The 22,018-nt window shown below is 47.0% G+C and overlaps 1 long non-coding RNA gene across 36 annotated transcripts in view; it reads right to left on the bottom strand.

Moving 5' to 3' along the window:
* LOC128115271 (uncharacterized) overlaps window positions 1-22,018 on the bottom strand; it is a 307,172-nt gene that overhangs the window by 142,595 nt on the left and 142,559 nt on the right. For 24 of the 36 annotated variants that reach the window (XR_008220070.1, XR_008220068.1, XR_008220082.1 and 21 more), the window contains one exon: window positions 7,308-7,424. The exons of 4 other annotated variants lie outside the window; for them this stretch is intronic. This is a non-coding gene — a long non-coding RNA (uncharacterized LOC128115271). Of the gene's footprint in view, window positions 1-7,307; window positions 7,425-14,721; window positions 14,797-22,018 lie in introns of all 36 variants that reach the window. 8 more of the 36 variants (XR_008220073.1, XR_008220074.1, XR_008220064.1 and 5 more) reach the window with 2 other exon arrangements.

Genomic DNA, 22,018 nt, shown 5'->3' on the forward strand with positions numbered 1-22,018 from the left:
CAAGCTCCTGCCATACTTCCTCAGCAGGTGGCAGATTCAGAGAAGGGCAAGGTGGGGTGGAGGAGGAGGAGGAAGAAACGAGAGGGGGGCTTACAAACTCCCAGGCACATGGCCTATTAATTAGGAAAACTGTGCAGTGTGAGAGAGGAAAGGACCTTAAGATATTGTTGTGTGGAATGGTATTGCTCCTCTATCTGGTTCACAACCCTGGGGAGATTGGGGGGAAATACAAGTTCTGATTTGAGCCGTAATGAACTGGTAAACGATGCAGCTTCTGGCTGGATAATGGCCGCATTAATTCACCAGCTCTGATGTTAAGCCTCAACAGAGGCCCTGAAGTGACAGGATAGTTATCTCAGCAACAATTAATATTCTGAAAATGCTGTTCAGAAATAGCCTCACCGCTCACTCTGGTACCATGAGAGGAAGTTTTTTTCCTTGGGCATCTTTATAAGTTCTCATAAAAATGTAGTAAATGTGATATATAAGTTTGTGCATATATATATATAAATGATATATATATATATATCGTTTACTGCATTATATATATATGTGTGTGTATATATATATATAGAGAGAGAGAGACAGAGAGAGAGAGCACACAGTTCCTATTTACAAATAAGTGCCAGTTTCAATTTGATTTCTGATTTCCAACTTGAAAATCACATTGAAAGTAAAAAGGCGTTTCTATATTATTTTCTTGGCTGTGATGAAGAGATTGGGTTTCTACCTAAGCTTGGCATTTTATCAGCTGGTAGACCCTTATCTGTTAATTTGCCCAAAGATTATCCCCCTACCATAGCACTTTTTCCTCCCCACAGTAAGAAAAACTGCTTTCAAGTTTCATTTGAGACCTGAAAGACAGCGGCCAACAATGCAACTGAACTTAACGCACGATGAGATTTATCACACTGTTGGCCAAGTATACAGAGTCAGCGTAAACAGGGCTCACACGGGGTTGTTTGAATTTTATATAACTGCTGGGGAAAGACACCCTGACCAGTTCAGGGGACCGTCTTAGCAGCAGGTCGACTGCAGCCATGTGGTGTAATTATTCCTCACAGAGGAGGGGGTTTCCATCACTTCTGAGTGTAGCTACATGATGTTAAGACTCTCCTACCCAAAGACATATTAGAGCACCAGGGGCAGAGACGTGCCCTTAGTGGAGTGTTGGAAATTAGTGCCTGAGTTGGGCCACACTTTCCTGCTTCCAAACTGTGGTCAGGGTCCTATTTTTGAAGCCCCCTGCCAGGCAGGCTTCCATTTCCAGTCTGCTAATCATGGCCTCAACTATCTTCCACGGACCTGCCTTCTCTCTAGAAGGATCCAATAATAGTCAAAGACAAAGTCTTTCACTGGGGACTCACCAGGACCCCATGAGCATCAACCAGGACAGAGTTTATGCTGCAGTAAGAGGAGACCACTGGAAATCTCCTTCGCAGTGAGATGGGCAGGAATGGCATTGTTCTCATCAGCAAATGTGACAATAACAGTTTTTAAACTTCAAATCAACCCCAAGGTCTGTCGTGATATCCAAGTTATTGCTGCTAATTCTAAGACGAGAAGTCCACGGTTTGGTCCAACTCTTGGAATATGGTGTGTCTTGCAAGGAGCCGTGCATAGAACCAGCACAGAATCTTCTAAGTGGGAGACCCAGTGTACTCTTCCACACAGCTGGATGGATGGAGCATGAGCTTTCTCCCGGGGTCATCCAGCCTGGCACGGTGGTTATTCTGTCTCAAAAATTCTGCATTTTGCATTTAATTGATTGACTCTGGCAACTGACCTGACAATTTTTCTCTTAAAAAAAAAAATTGAACAGTCTTGAAAGACAAACAGCTTCATTTGATGAATGTAATCAAAGGGCCAGTTAAAGCACAAATGTGATCACGTGGTCTTGCTACAATGCCAGCCCACAGGGAATTGTTTTAGAGTGCACAATCCAATACAACACAATATCGACTAAGAAAGTCTCATCAGATACACACAGCATACCTAGGCAGAGAGCTGCACCTGGGTCCTGTAAGCCATTGACACATGAAACTGTTTAAAATTAATAAGTAAATCAAAGCAAAACCCACACAGCTTGTAAGATAATCGCAGAGGTAAGCAGAGATGAAGCATGGGTATCGTCCTACAAAAAATGCTAAACTGAACAGGAGCTAAGGCCTACTCTTTCTTTACTTGATGCACGGTTATATTACAGGAAAGGAAAATAGAACCATAATATGATGCCATCGGCAACTGACTTCAGGTACCATCTGTATATATTCCTGGCACTATTAATTTGCAATTAACAAGGGCCGTATGTTTGATCCCCTGCAACTCCCTGTCTTAAAGTGTGAGGGAGGGAACTTAGCGGAAAGGAACACGCAGGTGGGTGGCAAGCCTACTAGCAACAAATAATCCTGAATCACTGGATGTAAACTGCTCTCTCCAGCTAATGAAAGGTTATTTGTTGATGAGAGATGGAATTTTCCACTATACTAAGACATGAAACAACTTTTGAAAGTGTGGGAGAATATCACAGAAGTCAATGATGCACCGCGCCACACGGGCTGGATGACACCTTTTGCTCTACCAGACTACTTGCCCTGATGAAAGTTGTAGAGTATCCAAACTCCTCCCCTCACAGAACAGGCAGGGAGGACCCAGATCTTCTGTGAGTGCCAGGAAGGGATGTGTGAGGCTACAAATCCAGTCACCCCTGGCTTCTGAGCCCCGGTCTGCCATTGGCCAGCTGTGGGACCCTAGAGCAGCTGCTTAACCCCCCCAAGTGAGTCCATTCCCTCCTGCAGCTAATCATATGAATGTTCACTTTGAGGGTTCAATAGAATGATCATGAGGGTCTGCCATGGAGGTGAAGCAAAATTGGGGACCAGTGCATGCCATGCACACCAAGACCCCTATCTGGTTGGTTGCCTCCGAGTGCGCTATGTTTTTAAAAACACTCCAGCCACTTGAGAATAGTCATGGTATTCCTGTCCCTCTGACTGAAAAGGAACTGGGTGTCCCAGTGACCTCCCAACACTGCTCAGCAAGCCGATAGTTGTGAACGCCGTGCAAACCTGAGCTTAACCACAAAGGACAAGCTCTTAAGGACAAAGCCCTTCACCAGAGGGCCAAAATGACATAGGTAACTCCTAAGTTTCAGTCAAATTTATCAGGTTTTTCAAAAGAAACCATATGAGTCTGGAGTAGGACTTATTTTGTTTGAATTTATTTTTCAGGCATGTCTATGTACATACGTATTCATGTGTACACGTGTGTGCCGATGCGTGTGCACATGGGCCTGAGTGTGAAAGAGGGTGTGGAGGAGAGAGGTTGGTGTGGGGTGTTCTTCTTAATCATGTTCTACCTCCGTGTTTGAGGCAAGGTTCTCTCACTTAACACAGAGGGAGCTCATCAATTCAGCTAGACTGGCCACCCAAGTAGTGAACTATTCGAGAAGGATGAGGAGGTGTGGCCTTGTTAGAGGAAGTATGTCAGGGGGGTGGGGGGTGGGGGGCATTGAGGTCTCAAAAGCCCATGCCAGGCCAAGTGGTTCTCTGCCTGCTGCCTGTGGATCAGGATCCAAAACTCTCAGTCACCGCCCCAGCACCATGCCTTGCCTGCATGTGGCCACCCCTCCACACCATGATGATCATGGACTAACCCTCTGAAACTGTAAGAAAGCCCCCAATTAAATGTTTTATTTTAGGACAGTTGCCTTGCTCATGGTGTCTCTTCACAGCAATAGAAAACCTAACTGAGACACTCATCAAAAAAAAAAAAAAAAGAGAGAGACAGACAGACTAACAGACAGACAGACAAAAAATAAATCAGTTAGTAGAAAAAACACAGGGTTTTCTGTACCATCCCTCAATCTCACCGCTTCCAAAAACAGCATTTCATGGTTGGTGGAGACAGGGACACAATTCCCTGGAACATCCAACCACTCACTCCTGAGCCAAGACTTGGAGACATGACTCATCCCGAGTGAACGAGGCCATATTCTGTGGGCAAAATGTCTCCACACCCCCAGATGTCCGCCAGTTTCTGCTTAACGACCTGAGACTCTGTGCGCTGGCACATGTCATAGCAAAAGCTTCCAGTTTCATGAAAGCCGTGAGAAAGAAAGGGAAGGCAATGGGGGGGGGGGGGGCGCTTGTGTTTCCTACTCACGGGGATCCCATGAGTTTCTATGACTTACACACAAAGCATTGACCAAGAAGTTCCCATTCACTTAGTGAAGGATCTATGTTTTACAAGGAGGTCAGTAGAAATCAAGATGTATTTATTTACCATCTACTCTCTATAAGAAGATTCCAGAAATAAAAATTTGAGGGACTGATAGGTAGAAATGTAGAGAGTTATTAAAAAAAAAGGAAGTGAAAAATATCAGTGAAATAATTCTTGAACAAGAAAAGCTAAATATTAGAACATGTAGAAGGACTGACTGCAGGTAATGGGCATGAATTTTGGAAAAAAAAAGATATAAAGTTAATTGTTTTTCCAGTTCTAACTCTGTCATGGATTTTTTTTTTTTAGGGGGATGGTGGTGGATAAGTGCATGTAATAATTCAATAGTGACAGTGTAAAGTCCAATGTGAAGCTCTGTGACTTTGGAATGGTTAATTCTAACCCTACAGAAGTTTATTGAGATGTATAGTCTTTGGGTCTGGTTAATTTCAATGTGTCATGGTTTGTTTTGCCAATTTTTTATAATAAAGTTTACAATAAAGAAAGAAAATTATTCTTTCTACCAAGCTTTCTTTTTTGTGATAATCTACTGTAGCAACCTTTATACATGATCAAATATGAGTTAAATAAAACCTAACAAAGCCTTCTACAGAAGGGTAGAGGAAAACTCATTCGTTCTCATCAGAAAGAGTCGGAGGTTTCCATGGAGAGCATCATACAAATATGGCCTCTGCTACTTGGTGTCTTCAAAAATTGCCCCTTCTAGCTCATGGTTTCAAGCACACATCTTCAGATAAAATATTAGATGACTCAGGAGTTTTGAATGAGAAGATTATCTCAACAAAGATATACTGAAATCCCTGACTCCAGGGGCTATGATTTGTCTGTATTTGGAAACAACATCTACAGAGCTGGTACAGTTAAAAAAAAACTATCTAGAATGGGTCTGAATAGGAGATAACCTGTATCCTTGTATTAATCTTGCTCTCTGAGGATCAGAACCCATAGAAAGAGCCTATATTAAATGAGGATTTATCAGATTGTTTACACAACATGGTCTGGGCAGACAAAAATGGCTGTCTTCATACTGGAAAGGCTGAGAACCCAAGTAGCTACTCAGTCCATGAGGATGGATGCCTCAGCACTCCCAACTTGAGGCTGAAAGCCTAGAAGGATTTTTGGGGAGCCCCTGGTCTTCAGTCCACACTGGAAGACAATGAAGCAAAAGGAAGAAGAGAGTTTTTCCCCTCAGACTCCCTTTTATCTGGGCTGCTACTGAAGGGCTACCCGTTATCAGGATGGGTCCTCCCACTTCAAATAACCTAGTTAAGAAAATGCCTCCCTGGGTACCCAGAAGCTTATCTCTTCCAGATTCTACCAAATTGGCAACCAAGTATATCAATCACAGTCCTCATGGGAAGGAAATCTGAATGCAGAGCCAGAGCTGCACAGCGGGACGCTGGTGGATGACGCAGGGAAACCTCATGGGGATGAAGGCCGAGAATGAGGGAATGCTTTATAGCCAGTAACCACCAGAGACAGCCAACAAGCCATTGGAAGCCAGGGGACAGGTTGCGATGGGTTCCACCACATGGACTCTTTGGAAAGAAACCACCTCACCAATCCTTGACCTCTGACTTCTAAACTCCATCCTGTTGCATGAGTGACCCAGTTTGTGGCCCCGTTCTGTGACAGTACTAGCCAACTAACACAAGAGGTTTGCATTTTGGAAGCCTGCCCCCCTAAGATCTAAAGCCCAGACCAATGTGCTCCAAAATCATGTGAGGAGAGTCATGTCGGGCTTTCCAAGGCTTCTGCATGTCTCATGGGATTACTATCTCCAGTACTGCCTTTTTGTAGTCCTAAATTTCCCCTTTGGTTATGGAACCTAACTCTAGATTTTGTTTCTGCACATTGCAACCAAAATATTATGTTGAAAAATCTGTCTCACTTCATCTATGGTGCCTACCTTAGCTCCTTTAACAAACTGATTGACAGCCCTGTGATGTCCTCATCCCCTAACTTCATCCATTTCTTTCTGCCAAATGTTCATTTAAATCTTGATTGTTTTGATCCCTGCTCCTGTTTTTGCATTTTATTGTTGTTATTGTTGTTGTTGCTGTTGTTGGGGAGGGGGGTGCATGAGTCCATTATGATTATGCTTTTAGTTACCAAAATATATGTGCATTACCTTCTGGAAGACCTAAGAATGCATACCAAGATGTTCTTTGATTTCCAGAAAGTAAGAGTGATAGTACCTACCTTGGAACAGTGCCATAAGAATGTAGGTAAAGCACCCCACAGTGTCTGTCATAGACCCTCTCCTCTCCCAAAAGAAAAGCCCCAGAAGGCAGAGTACAAAACTACCATTGAATCTAACCTGCCATCTCTCCCGGGTCCCACAGGCTGCTCTGAATTCAAACTAAGTCCATATATCTCAGTGTTATCATATTGTGAATGCAAGGACCTCGTCTCCCAGCTGGCCTCGGAGTGTTGAGACACAACTGTGAATAGACAAAGCTGTCTCCAAAATATTCCACCCAAGGATGAAGTCATCCCAGACTTTCAGCTGCAAGAAAGTGAGCTATGTGTGGAACTGGAGAAAGGGACACTTTGCCTCTCCCCTCTACACCCAACATAAACACTCAGGCGTCTACCTGTACTGTGGCCCTCTGGAAAATGGGACTGAGCATGGAGGGCTGGAGGGACATATTCTTCTCTCTCAGATCCATGTTGATATAAACAATTTCTGCAAAGCGATCGCAAGCCCAAGAATATTAAACATCCCCCCTCTGAGAGGCTGCATTCGAAACATGCTCTGAATTTGACGTAAATGAAACTAAATCGTGTTGTTTTTCACCGAGATACGGGGCCAAATAGTTATTTCAGAATATGTGCAAGCTTTGAATTAGCTCTGAAAGACACAAATTGAAAAGTCTGAGATCCAACAGCCCGGCAGCCACCGAGTGTCTGATTTATGCCTAATTCTAGGGAGTCAAAAATATGAATTAGACCCCACTTTAAGATCATCTGAAAGAATAAGAACAATGATAAGGTGTAAGATTCTGGTCAGCAAGGGGCCTCTTGTTATGTTACCCTCCGACATACGTGTGGACATGACTCACCATCTTGTCTTCTGTGATATTCATGTCTGGTGTGAACTTGGTACCACGGGAACCCAAGAAAGAAGTGATCATTGAGGGCAAGGCACCTCGGATAGCATGTGGAACAGACAGCAGGAGCTGTAAACAAGAACACGTGACAGCTGACCTCTCAAAGTGACTCTTTCAAAGATTTTATGTTTAGTATGTGTCTGTGCATGCAGGGGAAATCACACCTGATTAAAGGTGCCTGTGGAAGCCAGAAGGGGGTGTTGAGTCCCCTGGAGCTGGAGTTATGTATGGGTGGTTGTGAGCCACCCAAAGTGGGTGCCGGGAATGGAACTCTTCCCAAGAGCAGTACACATCCTTAACCTCTGAGCCATCTCGAAGTGACTCTTGAAAACCATGTCAACCTTTGCTTCCCTTTGTTGCTGTTTTCGTTTCACCCTTGGGGTCAGGCTCTCCGACCGTTCCTGCTGCCACCAACAGAGCCCCGTGACTTTAAAGGGCTGCATGTGCCCATGGGTGGCTGGTAGAAATGAACCCTTCGTTTACCCTACACACACAACCATGAACAGATCATCCCAAAATACTCAGGACCAACGGGATTGAGAAAGCTCATCCACTACAAGCTCACAGAGCCCGTTGTCCTGGTTCCTGGAATCTAGCTGAGGCACCCCTGTGGTGATGTATTGTGTACCCTAATAAAATTCGCCTGAAGAATATTGTATACCCTAATAAAATTTGCATGAAGATCAGAGAACAGACCAAGCTACTAGATTAAACATAGAGGCCAGGCAGTGGTGGCACACACCTTTAATCCTAGCACGTGGGAGGTAGAGATCCATCTGGATTTTTGTGAGTTCAAAGCCACCCTGGACTACATGAGATTGATTCAGTCTAGAAGAGAAACAGAGCCAGGCAGTGGTGGCACACACCTTCAATCCCAGTACTTGGGAAGTACACACGCCTTTAATGGCTAGGCAGAAAAAGGTATCTAAGGCATGAGGAGACATGAGCCAAAGGCTTTTTCGGCTGAAGCCCTTTCGGCTGAGGCTCTTTCAGGCCAAGGAGTTAGTTGGTGAGGTAAGAGGTGGTGGCTGGGGCTGGCTCTGCTTCTTTGATCTTCAGGCAAATCTTATTAGGGTACACAACATATCACCACTCACCCCCACCCCAGCTTGCTGCCTCAGCCTGTGGATGTCAGTGAGGGGTTGTTTGGGGAAGACGAGGAAAAAACACTCTTTTCAACCTCTGTCAGGACATTTGCATTTTTGGAAGAGTTTCTTTCTTTTTAAGACTCCGAGTGAGTGAGAAGCTTTTGGAAAAGCTAAAAATATCTGTTAAACAAGAAGGGAACACCCCCCAGCCCGCTGTTCCTTCTGAGCAAAAGGCTCGCCAGCCCGGGTGTGAAGTCCTCTCGATGTGCTACAAGGACCCGGAGGGAGAGGTGTCATCTGCTCGGTTTCTTAGAAACGAAGACACAGGGAGGTGAAGGTGGAGGTAAGGAAAGATAACAGAAAGCCGTGAGCAGCCGCCAAGCCACAGCCGCCTGAAGCCGAAAAGGGCCTGCGAAGCTGCTGTGTGCGCATTTCCCCTGCAAAAACCAAGAAAACCGAGACAAGCACGGACTTAAAACGCTTGTCCTTTGCCACCACACAGAGAACTGCACCCCGTGGGAAGGAAGGCCAGGCTACCCTTGCCTGTGTGGGTCTCAGCATCATGCCCGTGTACCCACAACCCTCAGAGAACTTGGGAAAAGAGGTAGCCCTGGCTCATGGTTATGTTCATTTTTGCTTGAGTTTGCCAGCAGCCTGGATGGGCCATAGAGACCTGCACTCGGGATCCGACACCCAGGGACCACAGGGACAGACATTTTTGAACACTGGAGGTCTTCCTCTGGCCTCAATATGGGTACATAGGGGCATGGGCAGCCTTGAGTATGCACATACCTGCACATGCAAATACACACACACACACACACACACACACACACACACACACACACACACACACGCACACAAACACGCCTAATTTCACAGACACACACAAAAAATGATGTTTTATTTTTTGATTGATTGATCTGGGCATCCCTAGCCTACCATATTCAATTATCCTTCTAACTCTAAGTATTATACAGAAGTCCAAGGAGCCCCCTTGCGTGTCCACCCCAACACTGATCGAAGGTGACAGGGACACATTTAGAAATGGTGCTCCTGGTCTCACAAAAACGGCAAAAAGAAGAGTCAAAAAATAATAACTGACATTAGCAGCAACCCATGTGCCCTTACCAACAGAGCTTATCACTTTTAAGTTCCTCATGGAGGTTGGTTCATGACCCATTTACTCACTAGGCGCACACACACACACACACACACGCCCGTGCTCACAGCTTAATCCCTGTATCATTGGCTGCCACAGGTTCCCTAAGAAGCTTAACAGGGCATGCTCTCACTTCAACAACGACCCACTAATAGCTTTACATTTCTCCCCAGTATTACAAGCTCCTATCTCCTAATGAAATCAAGAAATCAAGGGGACAGCTGGAGACTGAGCAAAGACGCGGCAGAGCCAAGGACACCCTGGGACTCCGCTGAGCCACAGATAATCACCTGTGAGCAACAATCAAACCTTAACTTCCTCTTAGGAAAACAGAACAGCGTCTCTCTAGCTGAGCAAACTTCCTTCCCGCCGGAAGGGTAACAAGCCCCATGTAGCTGTGATCTGGCTGACACGGAACATGTTCTCCTTCATGGGGAGGGTCACTCAAGTGCCTTTCAACTGACTGTCAGCTTCTAGCGTCTGATGCCCAGGTCCTTCTCAGGGTGTTCATGGGATCAGCGTCTAGGACAGAGGTTCAATGTTAGATGATGCTCAATTTCCTTCAACCTTTGTGTGCGGCTCACTCTTTGCCGATCTGTCCCTCTGGGTTACGCTTTGGTCTTGACTTCCTGGTGTCTTCTACTCGGGTTTTCCTGATTTCCTTAGCCGTGCAGCACATCAGCGGGGCAGCTGCTGGCCACCACATTTTGTTTAAACTCCCTTGATAGCTGCTTGCTACTGCGAGAGGGAACCACGAAGGTTGTAACATGGCCCTACCTACTTCCCCTGTCCAGTTCCCCTTTCACCCCCAGCTGCATGCTGCACTGTCCATGGCCACTAGCATGAGACCTGGCTAACTGACACCCTAACTTCTCCATCGTCCGACACCAGGGTAACTCCCTACATCATCGCCTGGCCCTCTGCATCGACTCCCACACTCACCACTCACAGGAGCCACAGTCTCCCATTGACTTCATCGTCTGCACTGGACATCCCAGTGAACCGTAGACCATGTAGACAGATTAGATACGGATACAAGCGTGGAACTTAAGGGCAAGCTCAAAGCTGGACACCAATTTGGTAGCCAATAGCTTACAGACAGTGTTTGGAACCAAGGTGAGCCTTAGTGAATCCCTTTTGGAAAATTTGCCAAGAAAACGGGGCCAATGACCTAGTTTTGAGTGTTCTAAACTTGACAGGGGAAAAAACAAAACCTGGGGTAGAATAGCTGTCTGAATAATGAACCATCAGAGATGTACACATACTCATCCTCAGAGTCTATCATTGCGTTATCTAAATAGGCAAAGGGACTTTGCAGACTTGATGCTGAGGTAGACCTGGTGGCAGAAGCCCCAAACCCGGGCAACATGGGAATCTGAGACAGGAGGATCCCAGTTTCAAGCCTTCAGTGAGTTACAGAGTGAGTTCAAGGTCAGCCGGGCAACTTAGGAAAGAAACCTGCCTTAAAATAAAACCACAAGCAAAGCTTTGGGCATACAGGCCAGTTGCAGGGTACTTGATGAGGCCCTGGGTTCAATATAATAATAATAAACAAACAAATAAATAATAAATAAAATTAAGGGTGTGGCTAGAGAGGTGTATCTGGGGTTGCGTGTGAGGGTTGAAAATACTGGCAATACTCCGGGGTCCCCAGAAACATGAGCCAACATAGACCCTTCTCTCCTGTGCTGTTTGGCCACAGCGGCTCAAAAGTACTATAGTCTGGGTGAGCTGAAAATAACAGTCTTTGTAAGGAGACTGGAGAGTCATAGACAATGACAATGATGTCCACAGAAGCAGTGGACAGAGAGGAGAGATGATGTTGGGTCTATATCGAGAACTTTGGTAGGAAGGACAGTCCTACAGAATTCATGTGTACAGCAGACTCAAACTCTCCTGGGACGTGTTAAAACACTTTAACCTTAGTTTTCAATTTAACAGTATTTTTAAAAATCAATTTAAAACATGGTCATGAGCCATATAAAATCTGTTATCATTTCTTATTCTTTGGAGATTCCATTTAATTTAGATGTTGAACTACATTCAATTTTCCTCAGCCTGCATTGCTGGCCATATGTTTCTTGAGGGTGGGGTGCTGTTTCCACTGCCTCCCCTACTTAATGAACTATTTTACAACCATGAAAATGTGATTAATTTATTTATATTTAAGCAAAACATGCCACAAAAACTCGCTAACTTACTCCTGAGAGCTTTGCCTCATAGATGACAGATGAAGGGGGAGGGGTGGGGACTCGGCAAATTAATCTGATTTTACCATCATAAATATTCAAATCGTGTATATTTGTTCCACAAAACAGTTGTTTAAATGGCTTTAATTTATTTTCAATTTTATTGTCTCAACCATATTGTGCAAATCAATTGTTGAAATAGTTTGGTAACATCGTCACCCAGTAAAATGTTCAAGTCTCTCTCTCTCTCTCTCTCTCTCTCTCTCTCTCTCTCTCTCTCTCTCTCTCTCTCTCTCCTTGTGCTCTCTCTCTCTCTCTCTCTCTTTCTCTCTCTCTCTCCCTTTCCTCTCTCACTCTTCCTCCCTCTCTTCCTCTCTCTCCCCCTCTCTCCACCCCCCAGCTCTCTCTCTCCCTCTCTCCCTCTCTCCTGGAGTTTCAGTACACTCCTAGCTGAGGGTACTGCTGTGATAAAACGCTGACCAAAGGTAACCAGGGGAGAAAGGGGCTTCCTTCATATTGCAGCTTACAGTCTTCCTTGAAGGGAACTCATGCAGGAACCCCCTTTCTCTCTCTCTCACATGTAACTGAACCCCCTAGAGTTTCAGCAAACACTGACCAAAGATAACTTGGGGAGAAAGGGATTTTTTTCATCCTGCAGCTTATAGTCCATCATGAAGGGAAGTCAGGGCAGGAACTCCAGGCAGGAACCTAGAGGCAGGAGCTGAAGCAGAGGTCACAGAGGACCACAGCTTACTAGCTCTCTTCCCCCTTGTTTGCTCAACTTGCTTTCTTATACAATCCAGGCTGAGCTCTCCCACATCAATAAATCATTAATCAATAAATCATTAATCAATAAATCATTAATCAATAAAATGCCCCCCCACAGACATGTCTACAGGCCAATCTGATGGAGGCAATTCATTAATTGAGGTCCTCAGTTGAGGTTCCTTGGGTGCCTCTAGTTCACGTCAAGTTGACAAACACTGACCAGCACCACATCCTGTAGTCCCCCCTCACAATCTACAGTGGTTGCTATGATGAGACCTTCTCCCTGCAGTGTCCATGTGAGTCGATGCTAAGCATTACCAACATTATCAATAACTGGGGGGGAGGGGGGCTAACAACTTGCCTCTGGGAATTCTATGCTGCTGTATATAAGGCTGAGTACTCACAGTGGACATTACACACAATTAGTAACTTGGAAATTTATTTTAATTCTCAAAACAGACCACAGTCTAAGAGGCAGCCAGAAGCAGAGGCGAAGAGTTGCCCGAATTCACTGTTGCCTCAAGAGTGACTGGGAAGTTGTTATTTTCTCTCTCTTTTTTTTTTAATTTTAACTTTTACTTATTGTGTGTGTATGTGTAGGGGCACTTGAGTATGAGAGCGCATGTGTGGAAGCCAAAGGACAACGTTCGGTAGTCATTTCTCTCCTTTTCCCGAGCGGGTCCCATCAGGCTTGGTAACAAACACCTTTACCTCCGGAGGCAGCTCTGGCCCCAGCTGTCATCTTCGTGACACTGTGAGTAAAGTGGAATAGGAGACTCCCACCTCTGGGAGTCTGGGGTCCCAGAGGACTGTAGCCTCCACACTGCGGTGTGAGAACAGGCTTCATGCCCACACAAGAACAAGGGACTGCCTTCGTGCTGAGAAGTCAAGCCTGGAAGCAGGGGGCTTTGAGAATGTGTCAAGAGGCAGAACCTCCTACCCAAGTAAAACACTCAGTAAAGCAAACTTCCTAACTTGAAGTTTCTTGGACTTAGAGCAAAACCCCCAAGTTACACCAAGAAGAGCTGTCTTAAGATCAAACAAAAACAGATGATAAAGAAAAAGGCCGCTGGAAGTAAAGAAGGCAACAGTATGGAAGAAACACGACTTGAGGATTTGTTCACCAAGTTTTGGTGTTTTTTTGTTAGAGAGGGCTCTGGTTGCTCTTGCTTATACATTCCGCAAACCTTACATTCTGAAGGCCTGGCCTTTCAAACCTGGCCAGCCCATGATCCCTGGAAATGGATTCTGAGGCACAAAGCTGCAAGAAAACCTCTTGGGAATTCCCGTTCCATCTCCACGGGAGGGAAGGAGACAGATTCAAGCCAAGGAAGAAACTGGCTCTGCGGAAGGCCAGACCTGTGACCTCAGCCTTCCAGAGGAAACGCCAGAGCAGTAGAGCCATAGATCTCTGTTCCACGCTGAGAAAGGACCAGGCTTTTCTATCCCTTGGTCAGCCGGTATATGAAGATGGTACACCCTCTGGAAGGAGATTTATCCTCGACTGAGGCATTTCCTTGTCTCAGTTGAGGAAGCTGAGCCACCGAAAGCCCATCTGTTGTCACCGTGGTAGAGTGGGTGTGGTGGCTGTGGAGATGGGTCTGGGTAGACCCCGCAGTATGCACCTGCTTCTTCTAACACATGTGCCCCAGGGGAGAACAGCTGCTTAGGCTCTTGCTCAAAGTAGTTCCCGGAGAGCTCATAGATGGCGAGTAGAGTCAATGGACAGCCTGCCTGCTGCCTTGGTCTCCAAGCTCTATCTGATACACCTCATGCCCTCCTTCATCACTAGTTCAAGATCCCTTTCCCATGGGCTGGGGACATGGCTTGGTTGAAGAACTGCTTTGATCCCCAGAACCTAAACGAAAAGGCTCGGCATGGTGGTGAGTGGTCACAATGTCGGCGCTGGGGAAGAGACAGGCAAAGCCCTGAGACCGGCTGGTCCGTCAGAGTAGCATCCTTACCAAGTGCTAGGCCAGTAAGAGATTCTGTCTCAAAATAGAAGATGGACAGAACCAGTGAGGGTCGACACCTAGGGTTGTCTTCTAGTTTCCATACTCATGTGCACACATTTATACAGACACACACACACACACACACACACACACACGAGATTCCCCTTAATTCAACCTGCACTACTTCTGGTCTAGGACATTTACCTGGTGGTCCAGACCACCGACTCTGACTCTTGGTTATCCTTTCCATGTTACTTCTCTTCTGCTGTGACCAAACACCTGAAAACACAAAGGAACAGTGATGTATGCAGGCACATGGCATGAGAGGGAAGGGCAGACCCTTCATTATGACGGTGAGAGAAGCTGTCCCTTCTGCTGGCTGCTGGCGACACCTCAGTATACCAGGAAGCAAATCGTGGGCAAGAAATGGGGCAGAGATGTTAACCTCAAGGCCCTCCCCCAGTGATCCACTTTTTCCAAAACACTGCCACTAGCTGGGGGCCAAGTATTCAAACACATGAGCCTGTGGGGTCATTTCGTGTTCAGAGCTCAACAGCTCCCTTCTCAGGCTCTGGCTCCTGATGGTGGCCATCTTCAGGGGCAACTGGGCCCAAGACACCCTGGTGTACCAGCTGAGCATAAAATGCATCCATCAAAGAAGATGACCCGATGACCTCCCCAGACATGTGTCCCTGGAGGATTTCTCCTAGCTGCTGTCCTTCCAGGCAGCCCACGGGAGGAGCTGCTTGCAGTCCATGTCTACACGCACAAAGGAATCAAGCCACCCATAGAAGATCACGGGAAGAGCCGATGGGGAAATGTGAGAACAAGAGTGGGTGATATGAGGTATGAGGGACAGGCCAACCCTCTGGGCAACTTCCTCGTTCTCTCTGGCTTTACTTGTGTCCAGTCTGGGAGAACCTACTTCTCTTTTTGATGGAACCACCCAATCTTTCAAGTTAGTGATTCTGACAGAACCCAGGGCAGCCATGGGCTATTTAACTTCTCAAAGTCACATGCACAGCTACAGCCAAGAGGCATGCAAGGGGCCACTCCTTACACAGTGCCTCCACTTTTCTGGCACTGATGACTTGTCCACAGCTCCCTTTGGCGCCTGCCATGGTTAACATTGGTTGATTGTTTGATACGAGCTAGGATCACCTGGAGATAAACTTCGGCCTATGTCTGCAAAAGTGTTTCTAAATTAACTGAGGTGGGGAGACTCACCTTAAAAGTGTCTAGCACACTTTAAAAAAAAAAGTGTCCAGCACTATTCCAACTATGCTGGTGTCTCTGACTTATCAGAAAGCAGAAAGCAAGCTGGGCATCCCCATTCATCTCACTCTGCTTCCTGACTGCAGATACAATGTGACCAACCATCTCCTGTCCCACCCATGATGACTTCTCTGTCGTGGCAGACTGTAAGGTCAAACTGTGGATCAAAATAAACCTTTCCCTCTCTGGTTATTGTTCACCTTGTTGTCGAAACAATGAGAAAAGTAACTAAGATGGAGTCCTTCCCTAGTTCACATGCCCTGGGTGGCACTGGGATCTACGTCATCATAGCCCATCATCCAAACAGAACTATACAGCATCCAAATAGTGCTACCAGTTGACTGACACCAACAGCAGGCTCCCTGTACCAGTGGTGGGAAGTGGTGGTGTATCCTGATCAGCGTCAGGTTTCTTTGTGACTAAAACCTTCGCAAATGTAGAACACCTTGGATTTTTCTCAGGCATTATCCCCAGTGTATACAATCAAGTTTCTGTGCCACTGCTTGCTTATCTGCTCCAACTGCACAACACACTCATGTTCTAGACAACAATGATGTACAGTATAATGTCCAGACAGCCCCCATGACTACAGATGGAAAAATACCAGACTCCACCAAGCAGAAAAAGCTATTGGTAATCCCATACTCCCCAGAGACAATGAAATTTGTCTATTTTAAAAACTAAAGGCACATCATTTAAAAACGTGATCTCTCCCAGTTGAAAGCAGATGGTTAGGGTTTTATTTGTCGCATAGATTTTATGGATGAACAATCGATGAGATTTTTTTTAATAACAAAAGCAAGAGAATTTATGTGAACCTGGAACAAGACGGAGGATTACTCTTTGTTCCAGATCAATCTGAAAGGCGCTGACCCTCCTTTCCTCAGAGACCATAAATATCACCATCTTAGTTACCTTTGTTATGAAGAGATACCCAGCAATAAACAACTTCCAGAGGGAAAGGTTGATTTGGGTTTCTGATCCATTATGGTGGGAAAAGCATGACATCAGAAGTGACAGGCTGCTAGTCACATTGCATTCACAACCAGGAAGGGAACAGGATGTAGGGTGGGGCTATAAAAGCTTAAGCCCCACCCCCAAGGATCCACCTCCTCCACTGAGGCTCCACCTCCTAAAAGTTCCATAATCTCCCCAAATGGCACCGCCAGCTGGCAAAGTGTTAAAACACATGAGCCTGTGGAGGATATCTCACAATCAGATCACCACAACCATGAACCTGCCAGCTACCATTTCCCCATGGGCTCACCATGCTACACTCACACCAGTCATCCTGTCTCATCATGCTCTCCCCTCCACCTTTCCATGTGCGGTGCATCATCAAAACCACTCTCAATGTCTCTTCCTCAGAAACAGAGTCCTGGTGGGAAATGGCAGTATGCGGAGGGTGCCTCGGGACCACCTGGGAAACTTATCTCTAAGGGAATAAGAAAAATCAGAGCATGACACCTATTGAGGACATCAGTCTTCAAGTGTTCTCTAGAGTGGAAACACCCATAGTATTGCCTCAGGCCAGGTGAGGGGCTGAGCTTTACGTGGCTGCTTCAGCCAGACCCCAAGGCAGGAGGAGCAAGGTCATTCTGGAACTTCAGCAGAGGTTGACAGCCAAAATGCAGTAGGAGCTGCACCTCCCAGCAAGCAGAAGCCGGGGATTTGGACTCAGAATAGGAGAGCTGGGTAAACTACCCGAGAATTCACTGCAGCCAAAAGAGAGCAGCTTCCGCTCCACCCCCGACTGTCTCCACAGAGACTGCACACACAGTTCAAGGCTGTGGAATAGGAGGAACAGCCAGGGTTTCAGAATGACCAGGTTGGAGGGAAAAACTCCCAGCCTCAGTTTCCACTGAAAACCATCACTTCCCTGCATTCCCGAGATCTCCATCTTTGGTCCACACCCTCTGCAACCACCCTGACCATGTCTCAAGGACTGTGCTGGAGTCTCACACATCCCTACACTTTAGTGCCTAGCCCGTGAGTACTGAACAAATAATAAAATCATTGGGTAAGTCACCCGTAACGGTCATTTACACGATCAGCTTGACCTTCTCTGAAACCCATTGTTGACCTCAGGCAGAGATTGAAGTCCTCAAGGAAAACTTGACCTTGTGAAGGAGAGAACCCTCTTGTGCTTAAGCCACCCCAAGATGGGTACAGTCCCAGGGAGCCTGCACCCGGGGGACCCACCCAAAGGTTGCTACATCTGGTCTATCCAGAAACCAGCTGGAAGCCTGCTTCTGTGGTAAGTGACAGGAAACTAAGGAGATACACAAGCCTTGTCGGGGTTGACAGGGAGGGTCCTGTTGAGGCCAGACCTCAGGTTTCTGTTCCTCCCTGCTCTCAGCCTCTCCTGTGAGTCAGGAATCACAACAAAGGCAAGGGGCAGAAGATCCCCAGGGGCTGCCCTGAAGGGAAGCCGGGACTACATCTCTTCTCCTTTCTCCCCTGGGCCCACAGTAGGGGAAGTATCATGAGGGATCTTCCAGTGAGGTACCAGGGCAGCGTAGGGTGGGCAAGACGGAGTGCTCCTGGGGAGTGCTCCTGGACGGTAAAGCTCTTGTTTCATGTTCCATGAGACCAGCAAACTCAGAGAGGGTAGGATGTACATTGGGGGGAAGCAAATACAGACAGACAGACAGACAAGAGCAATGGGTTTTGTGTGTCAAAATCTTTACAAACCCTCATTTTTGGAGCTCTGACTTGCTGACTTACGAATCATGTCATTTAGATAAGTTCCCTCAGCCTCCCTGTGTCCGAATCTGTAAAGTGCCAGTGACAGCAGAGCTTCCTGCCTCCCCGGGTAGGGGGAGAAGGGTAGCCGAGGTCATCCTCACACCCCCTGCCCTGTTTCAGTTGTTCCAATTCACTGTGGATAATGGAGCTCACAATCAGCAGCTCCGCCCTCCAGCGCTCTCCTTCCCATGTCACCCAGGCAGTCCCACATTCCTGAACCACAAAGCACAAGGGACATGCTCTGCCTGGAGGCCAGGACCTAGGGTTCTGGCCTCTGGCCTGCCACACAGTCACATTGTGAAGACTGTAAATGTCACTTGGGGGAGGGAGATGGAGCTGAACAGCACTGGAGTGTCTCCTCATTCAGCCAGACCGCTTCTACCAGGTAGAAGACAGCCTCAGGATTACTTCTCTGCATGGTGAGTCTACAGTGTGTTGGATTTTCACAGGGCTTCCGGTTCACAGCCAAGAGTGAGGCTCAGACAACACTCATTGATTCACGAAGCGCCCACCTTCTTCAACAACTCTCCGAAGCTAAGCCGCCATGCAAAAGTTTACCTCAGGCCTTTTCCCTACCCTGGGCCTCATTTGTTCTCAGGCATCAGTCAGATGCCCACTCACAGATTCCTGTGCCTGAGAGGAACTGCACTGGGAATCCCCATGGGTCAGGGTTGAATGATGTGAAGGATATTTTCTAGATGGTCCTATAGGACAAAATGAGAATAAACTTCAGGGTAAATAACAAAAAGGCCAATATGATCACATCCAGTTAAACCCATGTCACAGCAATTCCCACTGCATAGACACGTCCCCCAGAAATCTATCTGCTGTGTAATAAGGGACAATTGGAGGGCGCCTCAGGACACAGGGGGTACAAAAATTCAAATTTTTGCAGCAGGGTTCCATGTATTTTGTTCCATGATTGTACCTCCCCTAACCTCAGTTTCTCCGTCTTTGAAACGAGTTTTAGTGCTGGTTTTGAAACCCTGAGAAAGTTTCAGTGACAGCTCTTTCATTCCTGATGGGGCCTGGGGGTCAGTTTGAATATCTGATAAAAAAAAAAAGTCAGCCCAGGCATGTCTGCAGAATTATCTAGAAAGTTCGTGAACATGGATGAGTGCATGCCCAGTGTGTGAAAGAGGATTCAGAGATGCCCTGGAGCCCATGTGAGAAGGTGGACTCAAACGTCTCAGTCCCAGAAGACGCTAAAGACGGGGTCTTTGAAAGTGAAGCAAAAGGTCAGTAGCCAGGGAAGGGCAGTGGAAATGGGATACCTCAATGTGGAAATAAGCACAGTCATGAACTTTTAAAGACTGGGCCGCAATTCCACCTTATCCTTGGAAACAAGATGTTCAAGGAGATTCGTGGCTGTGATCAGCTCTATGCTCTGCCAGGAGGCCAGGTAGAATTACAGAGGCAGGTTCTGAAGGACTGGGTACCACGAGAACAGCCGAGGCAGTGGATAATGAGTTCAGCGTTTCCCCCCAGATGTTCTATGTGTGTTCCAGAACAAGAAGGAAGCTGGCTGAAGACCAAATCCATTTTTTTTTTTAATTCCTGTAAAGGAATGCCAGGCAATCCCCAGTTTCATCAGCCTGTGTCGGGCACCAAGGCACCAGGTCACACTCAGATAGCTCTCTGCTCAATCCTGTTTACTGAAGTCACCGAGCAAATGAACTCGGACTCGGAGTGCTCAGTGACTCATGTCAGGGCGTAAATTGAAAATCTATACTTGCCCTACATGTAATCTAACTCCAGAAGACTCCATAGGACAAAATTCTCTATGGTGAATGCTGTTTGGGCATCCTGAAAGAAAAATTTACAAAACGGAAGTGGGTCACCAGGGATGCATACTCACAATTTAAATACTTCCCACTCTAAGAAAATGAATAGAAAAAGAGAGAAAGCCACTAAAAACTTTCAGTTTATTTAGAAACAAAATACAATCATCTCAGCCATGTGATTTTTAAAGTTATGCATTGATCAGGAATTGCCTACCACTTGGTCACTCAACTCGCAGAAAGCAGTTTACATGAATATTACTTTCCTAAAGCACGGTGTGGCGGTGGCAGCCATCTGTACCTATCTATCCCTATCCGTGTAGCCAAGAAGCCAGGAGCACCAAACACTGGCTTAATGCGGAGCTTTCTCCATCCAGACATCAGAGTGTCTGCTCACCCAGGCCTCTGCAGGCCCGACTGGAATAGCCCCAGCACACCTTGAATGATACTCGTGTGTAGACAAGCACACGGGTCAACGCCATCCACAGCTGCTGCTCAGAGGCCCCTGGACACTGCAGCGGCAAAACCGTCCGCTGAGAAACAGGTCAGGGAGTTCCAGCAGTGCCACCGCCACGATGCTTCAACGCTTCTTTTGAAGGCCCCTCCTTGGCTTCCTCCCCCACAACACGGAGAGTAGGGAGGAAATGGAATAGCCCCACTTAGCCTCACACCAGGCTTCCGAAGGGACAGCCCTCTAGTTCCTGCCAGCCAGTCTCCACCCCCACAGGGACTGAAGTGGTGGTCGGTTCTCCAGGCTTCCCTATCTAAGGGGATCTGAAGTCTGTACAGGAGACCATATGCACGCTACATTTTCTTTCGAACATCTAAGGACCGCATTGGAAACTTGCACTTGGGCCCACTTGGCTTCTCCAAGACTGTCAGCCCTAAAGCCTGCTGGGAAATGAAATGGCCTCCAGAGGGAGTAGGCTTGGGAGCACAGTACAGCCCTGGGAACGGCAGAGGGGAGTGTACAGCGCAGGCCTTTCCTGGAAGGCCCTGGCAGAGAAAGGGGGAGAAGAGAAAAGGGCAGAGAGGCAGAGGCCCAGCTTCAGGAGGGCTGTTCTCCCTTGGGCTAAGTGACCCCTGGGAGCCAGAAGAAGGGGCATTGATGGGAGGCTGGCAACCAGAGAAGAAATGTTCTGAAAAGGTTGCTGGGGATGGGACTTCGGGAATAGCATCTTGGGGACTACTGGGGCCCTGATCCTCCTTGACTCTCTTCACTAGGGTGATTCATTCATTCATTCATTCATTCTTTCTCTCTCTCTCCCTCTCTCTCCCCACCCTGTGTGTGTGTGTGTATGTGTGTGTGTTGCTCTCTGTCTCTGTTTCTCTCTTTGTCTCTCTCTGTGTGTCTGTCTCTCTCTGTCTCTGTCTGTCTGTCTCCCTCCCACCCTCCCTCCCTCCACTCCACTCTCACTCTCTTCTAGAAGGGCCTCTTCACTGGCCCCTCCTCCTCATGCTCTTTGCTCTCATACCCAGCAGTCCCGGCTCCCATGAGTGCCTGTCTGCCTCGGGCATTGCTCTTAACTCACTGGACAGACTTTCACCTGTTTGGAATGCGGGTCCTCTGGAGCTGAGCATGACTCTGACGGCTGCCTGAGCGTTCAGTACAGCACACAACTGTACGATCCAGCTCTCTCTCTCAGGAGGCTGAGGCAGGAGGATGCCTGGCTGGCATAGTGAGACTCTGTGTCAGA

The sequence above is a fragment of the Peromyscus californicus genome, unplaced genomic scaffold, assembly GCF_007827085.1.
Source record: "Peromyscus californicus insignis strain IS unplaced genomic scaffold, ASM782708v3 Scaffold_1__1_contigs__length_55948999, whole genome shotgun sequence".
NCBI lineage: Eukaryota > Metazoa > Chordata > Mammalia > Rodentia > Cricetidae > Peromyscus > Peromyscus californicus.